The sequence below is a fragment of the Pituophis catenifer genome, unplaced genomic scaffold (genome assembly GCF_029215685.1).
Source record: "Pituophis catenifer annectens isolate HBS135680 unplaced genomic scaffold, rPitCat1.0.hap2 SCAF_1, whole genome shotgun sequence".
NCBI classification, from domain to species: domain Eukaryota; kingdom Metazoa; phylum Chordata; class Lepidosauria; order Squamata; family Colubridae; genus Pituophis; species Pituophis catenifer.
In genome coordinates, this window is record NW_027256881.1 from 18,891,430 (window position 1) to 18,904,484 (window position 13,055).

The 13,055-nt window shown below is 39.8% G+C and overlaps 1 protein-coding gene across 2 annotated transcripts in view; it reads right to left on the reverse strand.

Annotated features, from left to right (window-relative positions):
* TPST1 (tyrosylprotein sulfotransferase 1) overlaps positions 1-174 on the reverse strand; it is a 28,937-nt gene extending 28,763 nt beyond the window's left edge. For both annotated transcript variants that reach the window (XR_011600522.1, XM_070946181.1), the window contains exon 1: positions 117-174. The gene's annotated coding sequence lies outside the window, so the exon portion shown is untranslated. The remainder of the gene's footprint in view (positions 1-116) is intronic.
* Between the last annotated feature and the right edge of the window lie 12,881 nt (positions 175-13,055).

Sequence of the window (13,055 nt, forward strand, 5' to 3'; positions counted from 1 at the left end):
GACGGGAAACTAACAGCTACGATTGCCGCCGCCGCCGCCGCCGCTGCTTAGCCCCGGGGAGAGCCCTTCTGCCCGGGGTAAACCCTGCCCGCGAAGCCCAGGGATCACTTCCTCACCTACCAGAGAGCTTCGCAGGGGCCCCATCTCCCCGCAGACGGATCTGCCGGCCGTCTCTCGTTCGCTCGCTCGCTCCGTCCGCTTTGCTTCGCCTCTTTTCTCTTCCTCCAAGCCTTGCCAAGAAGCTAGTCCGCTCGGTCCGCAGAGGCGCTGCCATGGAAATCACAAGCATTCCCGGATAGGCCGATGTGTCGTCGCGCCCTATTGGCCGCCTCCGAGAGACGGGCAGCAGAAGGAGGCGGGGTCGCCCCGCCTAGGTCTTCCCCCAGTTCCTTTCAAGGGGGAGCGGCGGGGAGGTGTTTGTATCCCCCACGTGGAAACCCCCAGGGAGGAAGGATGGGCTGAGTAAGTCCCTGGCTTGGTCTTGCCTGTGCGAGATGCAGCGTTTCCTACGATGAGGGAAAGGAAGTACCGGTTAGGTTTGGTCCATATGGGTCAACCAGCGCCTGGTTTCTCCCCAACTTATACTTGAGCAACAAAAGAACCAGCGCCCAAGGAATAATGTGAGAAGTGAAAGTTGGACTGTAAAGAAGTAGGTGAGAAAAAGGATTGATGTTTCTGAACTTCGATGCTGGAGAAATCCTGAGCCAAGGACTCTTGATAGCCAAGAATACAAAGCAATGGATCGTTGCAGAAATCAACTCATACTGGAGGCTCAATTTATCATATTATGAGCAGAACTGCTTTTTGAAAAGGTCTCTAATGCTGGGCAATTAGAAGAAAAGAGAAGTGATGACCAACAACAAGGTGGATGGATTTAGTTACACTTGCAATGGGGGCACTTCTGGAAGACCTGAAGGACAGGTTAGGGACATATCCTGAAGAAAATATATCTAAGTAGTTGCTTAAAATCAACACTGACTTAAAGGCACATCATCAAAATACTTGTGGAAGTCAGTGTCACAATCTTGAGGTGCTGTGGGATATGGATAGGGTGTCCAGGGGAGTAAAAAAAAATTAAAATAGAGGCTATAATCTTGGCAACCAATGCTCTTCCCTTTTTTCATGTGTTCTACATGAGACATATGTTAAAGAGAGATGAGGCTTCAATTGCACAGTCACAACCATCATTTTTTACTTTTTTGAGACCCACTTTACACTTTTGTGGGGACAAATTGGAGGCTGAGGAATTCTATGCAGTGGATGGATCTGGAGGCTATTGGTGATTCTTGCTGGCAGATTCTTCATCAGAACCTTTTGCAGGATCAGAATTAACCCTTACAGAGAATGGCTCCATTTTTATCAGCTGCTATCTTAGAGTCTACTACACATCCCATGGACTGCAAAAATCACAAACAAAGAAGTCCTAGACCAAGTTCAGATCTAGAAGCCAAGATTCCAACACAGTTGCCATGCTTCTAGCAGCAGCTGGCCAGAAAAAAAGACTACAGCTGAGATTTTGTTTTACTTTCTGCCACGGAAGTGCAATTCTCCACCTGAGTTTCGACTCATGCATTTGTTGACATTGAGCTCTGCTCTGATCTGACACAATGCCATAGTGGCCCTTGTACCCAACTAGCAAGAACATAAAGGGGAGCTAAAATATATACATAAATCAGAGAGAGAGAGAGAGAACTTTCAAGGAAGTTGCTTATCTAATAGGCCAGGTAAACCAAAAGGCACCTGGGAGTTTCCAAAATAAACAGATTTGATAGATAATACGAAAGATTAAGAAAAGTAAGCAAGAGAACAAAGAGATCAAATAAATGGGCCTTTCTAGAAAATGGAGGAAAAGTTTGTGTTTCAGAAGGCAAGAAAAAGCAAGGTCTCCAAGTTTTGAATATAGATAGTCTTCGACTTACAACCATTCATTTAGTGACAATTCAAAGTTACAACAGCACTGAAAAAAACTTACGATATATCTGTTCCTCGCACTTATGACTTACAGCATCCCTATGGTCATGTGATCAAAATTTGGGTGTTTGGCAATTGTTCATGTATTTAAGAAGTTTGCAGCATCCCAGAGTCACGTGATCACCATCTGCCACCTTCCCAGTCAGCTTCCGATAAGCAAAGTCAATGGGGAATGCCAGATTTATTCAATGACCATGTGATCCATTTAATAACTACAGTGATACATTTAGCAACTCTGACAAAAATGATCGTAAAATTGGGTAGACTCACTTAACAACCGCCTTGCTTAACAGGGGAAATTCTGATCCCAATTGTAAGTCGAGAATTACCTGTATCTGGAAATGAATAGCATATTTACCCTACTTACTTCATGAAACATGTCATTGATATACATCTGAATGTTATCTCACATCCCCAGCTTGATAATATTGCAGTCATATCTTTTATAAGGATATAATACTTGCTGCCACCCTTCCATTTTTTTCTTGTCATAAGACAAATGCTACCTGTCTGATAGAGCTGGTTGTACACAACAGCAAGCTCCTCTGTCAGGATGATTGAGCATCATTCAAATATTGCCAGGAAGAAAAAAGAGTTGAGGCCTAAACTAGGAGTGGATCTGAGAAAACAAAGCTTACTGTATTAAGGAACATTGGATGATAAATACTTGGTTGCAAAATATGAGTAGGAAGGCCATTTTAAAAGCATGAATAGGAAGGAGGTTGGAAAAGAGGAAAAGGGGGGGAAAACAGGAACAAACGAATTAAAAAGGGATTTATTTATTTATTTATTAGTTCGATTTATATGCCGTCCTTCTCCGGAGACTCAGGGTGGCTTACAATGCATTAAGCAATAGCCTTCATACTTTTATATATACCTGCTTAGTAGGGCTTTTTTTGCCCCCGCCCAAGCGGTGTTCTATTTTATACAAAGTCAGCTTATTGCCCCCACAAACCGGGTCCTCATTTTACCTACCTCGAAAGGATGGAAGGCTGAGTCAACCTTGAGCCTGGTGAGAATTGAACTCGCAGTAATTGCAGGCAGCTGGCAGCCAAATGCTATTCTAACAGCAGTTAAACAGCAGTTTTGTCCGCTGTGCCACCAAGGCTCTAAATGAGATGAAGAATTTAAATACTGAGGCAAGAAACATCTAAAGCTGGGGAATTCTGGCAATTGAAATCCACACAGTTTAACATTGTTGAGGCTAAGAAACACTGTTTTAAAAGACAAGGTGGTCAGGTCACAACAAGCATCACCAATCAAGGATACAATCTCACACAACTCAGTTCAGAACCTCACAATTGCAGTTAACTGAGTTACTTTTTAATGCATTATTTATTATATTATGGAATGTTAGTCTGTTTGGTTAGTTTATGGCAGGGGTAGTATTCACTTACCTTCACTACCCGTTTGCAAATGTGAGCGCGCACGCCACCTCCGCGCATGCACAGGACTTTCTGCGCATGCACAGAGCATCAAAAACAAGACATGATGACGTCTGGGCGGGTGGGTGGAGCCTCCCACAGCCACCACTACCGGTTTGCCCGAACCAGATAGAACCGGCTGAATACCTCCACTGGTTTATGGTATAAGACACTGCACAAACTCAAACAATTGAGTAACTGGGCTAAATGTTGGTAAAGACCAGGGATGGGTTCTACTTACCTTTACTACCAATTCACAACGGGATTGCGTGCACGCGCCTTGCTTCTGCGCAGGTGAAGATTGCTTCTGATGACATCAGGGTCAGTGAGCGAAGCCTCCCACTGGATTTACTACTGGTTCTATAGAACCGGTCCGAACCTGGGGCAACCCACCACTGGTACAGACTAAAACGGGCATTTGGGAAGAGCAATTGTTTAAGAAGACATTAAGTGGACAAGAATGCATAGCAATGAACAGACCAGAATTGGAGTCCATTTGGGAAAAGCAAGAGAAACTGTCTACTAAGACAGATATAAAAAAAACTTTTAACAAGGGATTTTTTTTTTCTTTTTGAGTGTGGAAATGAAAAGGAGTTGATGGGAAACCTGTCCCATAAAATCCAAATACTGTATGTAGTTTTTGGTAAAGCCAAATCAGTGACTATATTCTTTCTCAAAGAAGGATGCAAATTTACATTTTGTTATGCCTCCATCTTTAAGGTTTTATAAGGTTTCTATCCCCACCTCTTGGAGAGGAGAATTTCTATATTTTTATACAAGGGATATCCTGTGTGATGTTTTCAGTTACACTGATTGCAAGGAGGCATATAGCAACAGCAATAGCACTTATATACTGCTACCCAGTGTTTTGCAGCCCTCTCTAAACAGTTTACAGAGTCTACATATTGCCCCCCAAAATCTGTGTCCTCATTTTACCAACCTTGGTTGGAAGGATGAGTCAATCTTGAACCAGTGAGAATTAGCCTGCAATACTTCATTCTGACAACTGTGCCATCATGGCTGTATACACCCTTCTGATAAACTGCTTCACTCATGTGTTTATCAGAAACAACTTTGGTCCAGCTGCTTCTGTGACTTCTTGTGCCTCACATACTTCCTTAAAAGAGCAGGCTGAGGAAATCTCTATCCATCCTGTTTTACCCTTCTTCTTGGTAAGCAATATTAGGCTTCCATGTGCATTTCAGGTGGTGATTGTCTCCCATACTGTAAACCCCTGATCTCTGGTGTGTGCTCCTTTCTTTCTGCCTGTCCTTGGGGCATTATATTTACTTAGCCAAGATAGAAAAGCAAATTGGTCCAATACATGAACATCGATTCTCTTTTGAAGTCCTTCCTGGCATTCCTAATGTAAAATTGAACTGGATCTCCACTAAAATTGTAAGTAGGTATGGCATTGTCATAAGGGAAAAAGTAGTACCATTTTTTTTGTCTGTCTCAAGTCATGGCTGAACATGTTTACGACCTAACCACTCTTGTAGTATAAATTCATAGTAAGCACCTTGTACTGCTAATGTTTTAAGTCTCTATACCTATAGCTCTCCCTGTTTTCCAGATTCTCTAGTGAAACATCTCTCTGAAAAAGCTGTAAATATGTACTATGATGACACCCTTAAGGCACTATAATTAGAATGTAATTTTATATATGATTATCTGAGTCTTGCTTCCACATTCCATCTACTTTTAACATGAAATCTTATTATTATACAGTAGATCATCATGTGCGCTTTGAAGAAAACAAGCCCAGCTCCAGGTGTTCTCAACTTCTTAAGGAGCCTACGTGAAATTTAGACCAGGGTTAGGCTGATCTTTGCTGAGACCTGAAGATCGAGCCATCAAAGACATGTGCAAAAATGTGCTTAGAAGTGACGTACCTAATGAGGAATTAGTTTTCAGATGAGAACTCAACTGAATTCATTGCCTTTTCCACAAAACATTCTACTCTTACTACCCCAATAGATTTTTAAAAAATCATCCTTGTTGAAGTGAAAAAAGCCTTTTGGATGTCGCTTTCGATTAACAGTTGGGACAGTATTTGTCCATGCAATAAATTGCACCGAAGATTATTGTATATACATTTGTACTCTATTTGAGTCTCAGAAATATTCCAAACCAAGTGGTATTTAGTGATGGTATTCCTTGTTTAGTCGCCACAATTAGGATCAGGAGCTTGGTTGTTAAGCAAACTGGTCACTAAGTGAAACAGCAACTGTGGTTATGTTTTTACTTCAGCGTACCTTGGCTTTCCAAGCCTGTGAAGAGTGTAAATGCATGAACTGGTAGCAAAATTACTTTTACATCACTGACATAATTGCAAATGGTCACTGTATGAGAGTTGCTAAATAAGGACTAGAGTACCTGTATTTTGTTCCCTGATCCAGAAGATAAAATGAAATTCTGTGCATGGCTAATCAGCATGCCAAAACACAAAGCCAGCATGTACAGATGCTCTTAAATATGCATCCTTTCTGACCTGTCTGCTGGTTTTGCATGCTAAGCTAAAATTAGGTTGGGGGGGTTGTGATTCAGCCTACTGTAGGAATCCTACACATAGTCCCTGATGTACGACCATAACTGAGCCCAAAATTTCTGTTAAGTGAGACATTTGTTAAGTGAGTTTTGCCCCATTTTATGACATTTCTTGCCACAGTTAAGTGTTCTGCCCCAACTATGGACCCCAAAGAACACAGCGCACACAAAGTCTGTACAAACCTTAGTTTTACTAAATTAAATAAGGGTTTTTTTCCAAACAAAGGCTGTTAATTAACTTTCTTAACAGCCTACAAGAACCCAAAGAATAAATAATCTTAATCTTACTATGGTTGGCAGAAAGCCCAGAAACAATTTGCAAAGAACTAAGATCAAGGCACGAAGGAGAGTGAACAAGTTGTTCCCTGCAAATTGCTTCAGTTGGCATTCCTCCTTAAATAGGCTAAAGGACTGGCCAATTAGCCCCAAGCGTTACTCTCAAGGAGACCTCCTCCTGAGGAGCCACTCCTGCCTTTTGGCAGCTCTGCGTGCCCGTGCATCGAGAAGAGGCTCCTCCTCTTCATCCTCTTCACTTATGGAAGCTTCTGGAGGTTCTGAAGGCCCTGAATCCCCGCCTCTGACACCACATCTTCTCCAGCCTCATTGTCCAACTCAAGTGCCAGCTGCACAGGCTGCTGGCGCAGCACCATACCAGCCTCCTCGCTGTCCGAATCAGCCACCAGCCGCACAGGCTGCGTACGGGCCACAACATTAAGTGAATCATTGCAGTTGATAAGTTAGTAGCACAATTAAGTGAATCTGGCTCCTCCGTTTACTTGATTTGTCAGATGGTCACAAAAGATGATCACATGACCCCGGGACACTGCAACTGTCATAAATATGAACCAGTTGCCATGCATCCAAATTTTGATCACATGACCATGGGGATGCTGCAGTGGTCATACGTGAGAAAAACCATCATAAGTCACTTTTTTCCGTTGTAACTTTGAACAGTCACTAAGCGAACTGTTGTATGTCGAGGACTACCTGTATTGTCTTAGCAAGTTGTCTGAACCAGACCATCATATTAAATTACATATAGATGCATATTTTATTATAATCATAGACCACCTCAGAAACAAAAAGAAAACCAAGTCTGAGATAGCAAGGAAAAATCGTGCTCAAGATGTGAAATATATAAATAGTAAAATAAACATGTTAATACATGTTAATAAATAAAGTCACATTAATCAAAGTCACAACTGTGGTCTATTAATATGGGTATTACTTCTGTGTCTGTAAACCACTTTGATAATTTTTAAATACATTTCATGTTTCTTTCTTTACATTGATTTCACCTCTTAAGTTGCTGACAAGATGACAGGGAATAAATTAGAAATAAAAAGCATGGACAGCCACTTGTCTGAAATGGTATATAGGGTCTCCTGCTTGAGCACCGGGCTGGACTAGAAGACCTCCAAGGTCCCTTCTAGCTATGTGCTATTCTAAGCTCATCAGTAATCAGCCCACCCATAAAATGAGGGAGAAGAATTCTCAAGAGGCCCAAATGATAACTATAAGAAGAAAAATACAATACAAAGTGCCTGTTTCCCTGAAAATAATGCTGATTGTAAGGGTTTTACATGGCTTAACAATGTCAAAATTGGCAGTGCAGTTTGAATCTGGGCAATGAGTCAGAGGCTGCTGAACGTATTTGCTGAGATTTCTCTTAATCCCCAGAACAAGTAGTTCACATCCTCCAGGCAAAGAAAGGCAAGGGAAGAGCCAAATATTCTTTGAAAAAGAGATGCCTAATGCACAAGCGTCCCATTTTCACTTCGTCTCAGTGGGTTCATCTCAGTTACTTCAAAAGACTGGGATAACTGTATCTGGTTCCCTCAACACCTACAATTTTGTTTTAAAAAGGGTATTGACAAAAAGGACATGTATAGAATGATTTCCACAAATCTTTCCCATTTGCTCTTAGATAGATGGATGGATGGATGGATGGGTGGATGGATGGATGGATAGATAGATAAGACAGACAGACAGACAGACAGACAGACAGACAGACAGACAGACAGACAGACAGACAGAGGAATGGTGCAGTGGCCTAGAGGTGGAACTCTCGCCTCACAATCAGGAGGCTGTGAGTTCGATTCTAGGTAGTGGCAGGTATTTTTCTCTCTGGCCCCAATGAGTAAATATCAGCTGCAAATTCTGCATTGGCGACAGGAAGGGCATCCGGCTAGTAAACATTCAGTTCCATTCAGTTGACCCGACTCCACCCTGATGCAAGGGATTATGGGGTCATTAAAAGACAGGGAAAAAAAGAGAGATAAAGATATAAGTAATCCTTGACTTATAACCACAACTGAGCCCAACATTTCTGTTACTAAGCATCACCATTAAGTGAGCTGCACCCCATTGTATAACTTTTTTTGCCATAGTTGTTAAGTGAATCATGTGGTTGTTAAGCCAATCTGGCTTCCCCCATTGACTTTGCTTGTTGGAAGCCAGGAGGGAAGATTACAAATGATGAGTTGCTAAGAGCCTCATGTGACCATGGGGATCCTGCAACAGTCATGTGAGAACAGTCATGTGAGAACTGGGTCATAAGTCACTTTTTTCAGTGCTATCCAATGGTCATTAAACAAATGGTTGTAAGTCAAGGACTATCTATAGAACTTTTTGCAGTCCTGTGATTCATTTCTAGGAATCGTTGAATTCAGTTTCCGTCTTATGCGAAAGAATTATATCTCATTGTTCTCTAGCTCATTCTAGTTCACTTTTTTCTAGATGACTTCAGGCTTAGTCTGAATGATCATAACATTCCAACCATTAAATGAAGTTGATATTAAACCAATGATAAAAATAAACAGAATGATTGTTGCTGAATTTTCAACATGTTCAACATTTATATACGTTGCCTATAGATTGTTTTTGTTGTTGTGCATTGATTTTTGAGGTACCTTCCACATTTGTGTGAGAAGCCATTCTGAAGTCCCAAGGCTATATAACCCAGTCAAAAATTTGAGGGAAATGTCCAGGAAAAAATAATAAGAAATAAGCCGTTACCTTGCAGTAAGATGGGGAGGCCAAGAAAGTACCTTTTATATGGGCATAGCCACACCTTAGCGCAATTCAAGATTTTTATTCTCACATTTAGCTGATCCCACTCTGCAGGGAATCACTGTGTATATAAGGCAATAATTTAAAAGTAGTTTTCAAATGTTACTTTTTAACAATGGCTGTCTGATCTTTGGAATTCCTAGGAATTTCCTAGGATTCATTTTAAGTATTTTTGCAAGCTTTTAATAATTGATTTTGCTACTAATAATTCATGTTTTAATTTCAGCTACAAGGTTTCTTTTTTGTTTAAAAAGTTTATTAAATTTCAAAAAATAAAAGGCTAAAATAGAAAATTAGAATAAAAGAGGAAATGTGGGAGAGAGGAACAAGAGGGAATGTTTAAAAAGTGACATAAGAAAACAATAATAAGAAAAATGTTAAACTTCCAACTTTTTCAATATATTTAATAGTTATAAAATAAAATATGCTCTTGTTTTAACAAAAGAAAAAATACAAAATTAAATATATATAGATATACATATCAAACAATGAAATAATAACAGTAATGTATGTATATCATAATCTCTTAATCTGATAAAATATATAACCCATAAGTGCATATTATCAACTCTAAAAATATACATATTGCTAGATATTTCTATAATAAAAAAATCTATAATTGAACATTCTCTGCTTTCAGATTAAACAAATACATATCTCCATAATCAAAAGATACCAAATCCCAATATCAAAATTTCATTTTTCTCTTTATTGAGTAAAAATTCCAAAAGTGGTTTCTATGTAGATCAATTGTGAGGTTTCTGTGAATATAATCATATTTTTAAAAGTATCTGAATATTCTCCTGGATAAGCCTATCCGTAAATAAGCTGACCCTGAAAAATTTTATACATTTTAATCTTCATAACTGGCTTATCTGCACATGGCACATTTTTTCATGGCAATTTGAAGATTGGTTTATCTGTGGATGGACTTATCCATGAGTATATATTGTATGCTATTTTTTCCCCATACTGTTTAGATTACTCTATTATATGCTGCGCTATGCTCTGAAAGCTTTGAATAATTTTTTTGCCCCAAATAAATATCAAATGGTGCAATAAAATATTGACTTGGCAGAAGTTTCAATGAATACGATGACAAATTTCTAAGTAAAATCCATGTTAATCACTTCCAAGTTCTTAAGCTTAACATTTGGTATCCTAGTTGTATACAAAATATAATGATTAAGTTTAATTGACAAGAACTTGCCCCAATTAAATGGTATATTAACATTTAAAACCATTGAAGTACATCCAAAAAGCTTATTATTGGTTTATGAAGAATAAAGTATGAACAAAGAGAAAGAAAAGAAACCAAATCATCTAACAGAGATTATTGCTAAGAGTCAAATAGTTTTTCAGATGTTTGTAGCGAGGGAACAGAAATGCCATCCCTAAAGATGTAAAGAATTTTGCCAATCTGAACTCAAAGAGGTATACCGATGTTAAAGCCATTAGTCATGAGAATGGATGTCTATTTGATAGAGGTGGGCTTTTTGTGTAGGGAAAAACCTGTTTGAAATATAAGGCTTTCAGCCAAGAATCTTAAAAACAAATGAGTTGGTTCACAGATGTTAAATGAGTATAGCTTTAAAAAAGCCAATATAGTATAGTGGTCATTATACTGTAAAAATCCATCTTTAGCTATGGAAACTCAGAATGATTTTAGGCCAATCATTATTTCAAGCCTAGCCTATCTCACAAATACTAATTATATCAGTAGGATTTTTGTACAATAATTTGCTTGCTTATATCCCATCTTTCTTTCAGGAGCTCAAGACAAACTATACTTCCTTCAATTTTTCCAGACGAGTTTGTGAACAAGAAGAAGTAATAATTCAGTGAGGATATCAATCTAATTTATGAATGCAATGTATATATGTTATTGACTTAACCTTAACTGGTTGAGTTGGTAAAGTATCTTAGAAGCCACAATGACAAAAAAACTCAGGAGCCCACATAGCAACTTTTCTAACTAACTGATTTGTATTAAAAGATATAACCTTTTGTGAGCTACAGCTTAAGTATATAGCAGTGGTGAAATACAAATTTTTTTACTACCAGTTCTGTGGGCATGGCTTGGTGGGCGTGGCTTGGTAGGCATGGCAGGGGAAGGATACTGCAAAATCCCCATTCCCTCCCCACTCCTGGGGGAAGGATATTGCAAAATATCCATTCCCACTCTGGTCCCACTCTGGGGCCAGCCAGAGGTGGTATTTGCTGGTACTCCGGACTACTCAAAATTTCCACTACCGGTTCTCCAGAACCTGTCAGAACCTGCTGGATTTCATCCCTGATATATAGGTGGTCTTTGACTTACAATCATTCATTTAGCAATTGTTTGAAGTTATAGTGGCACTGAAAAAAGTGACTTACAACTAGTCTTTGTACTTACATCCTTTGCAGAATTCCCCCAGTCATGTGATCAAAATTTGGGCATTTGAGGACCAAAATGTATTTATGATGGTTGGAGTGTAGCCAGGATCACGTGATCGCCATTTGTGATCTTCCCAGCTGGTTTCCAACAAGCAAACTTAATGGGGAAAATGGATTCACTTAACAATTGCATGATTTGACTAACAATTGCAGTGATTCACTTATCGATCATGGCAAAATTGGACTCAACTCACTTGCTTGGAAATGGAAATTCTGATCCCAGTTGTGGTCATAAGCCAAGAACTATTTGTGTCTCTTAATAAAAATTGTCAGAAAAGTTATCAGACTTCTGATTTTTGGGGAGCCACCATAGACTTACAAGTGTGCAAGGGGCAGAGCTTCAAAACATACAATCTTGGCTGTCCTCTTTTGACTTTTTAAACAACCCCCCACCCAGGGGTGGGTTCTAAAAATTTTTACTACCTGTTCTGTGGGTGTGGCTTATTTTGTGGGCATGGCTTATTTTGTGGGTGTGGCTTGATGGTCATGTGACAATTATTTAGGATTTAGCAGAGGTACTGGTCTACCAGGCTGTACCGATCTACCCATTTATTTTTGCAGGCTACTGGTCTACCCATTTATTTTTTGCAGGCACCAGTCTACTCATTTGTTTTAACACTGATCAGCTGTAGGGCGGCCCTTTGAAGCCCCACAGCAAGAGTTTAAACAGTTTTTTTCCCTCTAGCTATCAACTGGGACTCAGGAGGCAGCAATAGATTGGGGGTGGGGCCAAATAAAAGGTAAGAATAACGCAGGGGGTGGGGTGGGGCAGAACCGGTTCGGTGACATCATATCGTCACCGCTACCGGCTCAGCAGAACCGGGCCGAACCGGGAGGAACCCACCACTGCCCCCACCCAAATGGATACTCTTAAATTAGGATTTGCGTTTTCCTTTGTTTTGACTTAAATGGTCAACCCCACCACTTACTTCTGGCTACTGTGGTTAGAAGTGGACTCATGTATTCTCCCACAACCACTTAGCAAGATCTATCAATCAAGTCATTGTGCATGTGTTGTTTGAATCTGCCCAATTTAAATGTATTAACAAACCATGCAGTCTCTGTGGATTTGAAGCCCTGACCTGGTGAAGGACACTCTTCTCCATATGCACGTTTCCAAGCTAACAGAACAGGAAGCAAGGACAGAACTTCTTATGTACAAATCTCTTCATTTTCTGGCACATCTACAGAAGAGCAAATAGGAGCTTTGAACAAGGATTGAGTTATTTTAGGGACTTGCTTGTCTGCAGCTGTAATCATTCACCACCCAGTTTCCTGTTAAGGAGTTTTAGCACCTGAAAGTATTGCTTTTGGGTGCTAAATAAGTACTGCTTATTTTTCCTATGTGTTTCTTTCTTTATATACGTTTCACAAACCTGAAACACGTTCCAAAAATTGATATGTATTCTACCAGTAATAGAGAGGATTTAAGTAAATAGTCAGCACTGCATTGGAAAGGTTGGCCAGACACTCCCATTTTATTTATATGAGCATAAAGTAATGGAGTATAAAGCAGGTCTCTTGTTCTTTAGACTTGTTGGTATGTCCAAGCAAGCAAGGAATCCAGAATTTGGAAAATCTAAGGAGGAAGGTGTCCAGGACACC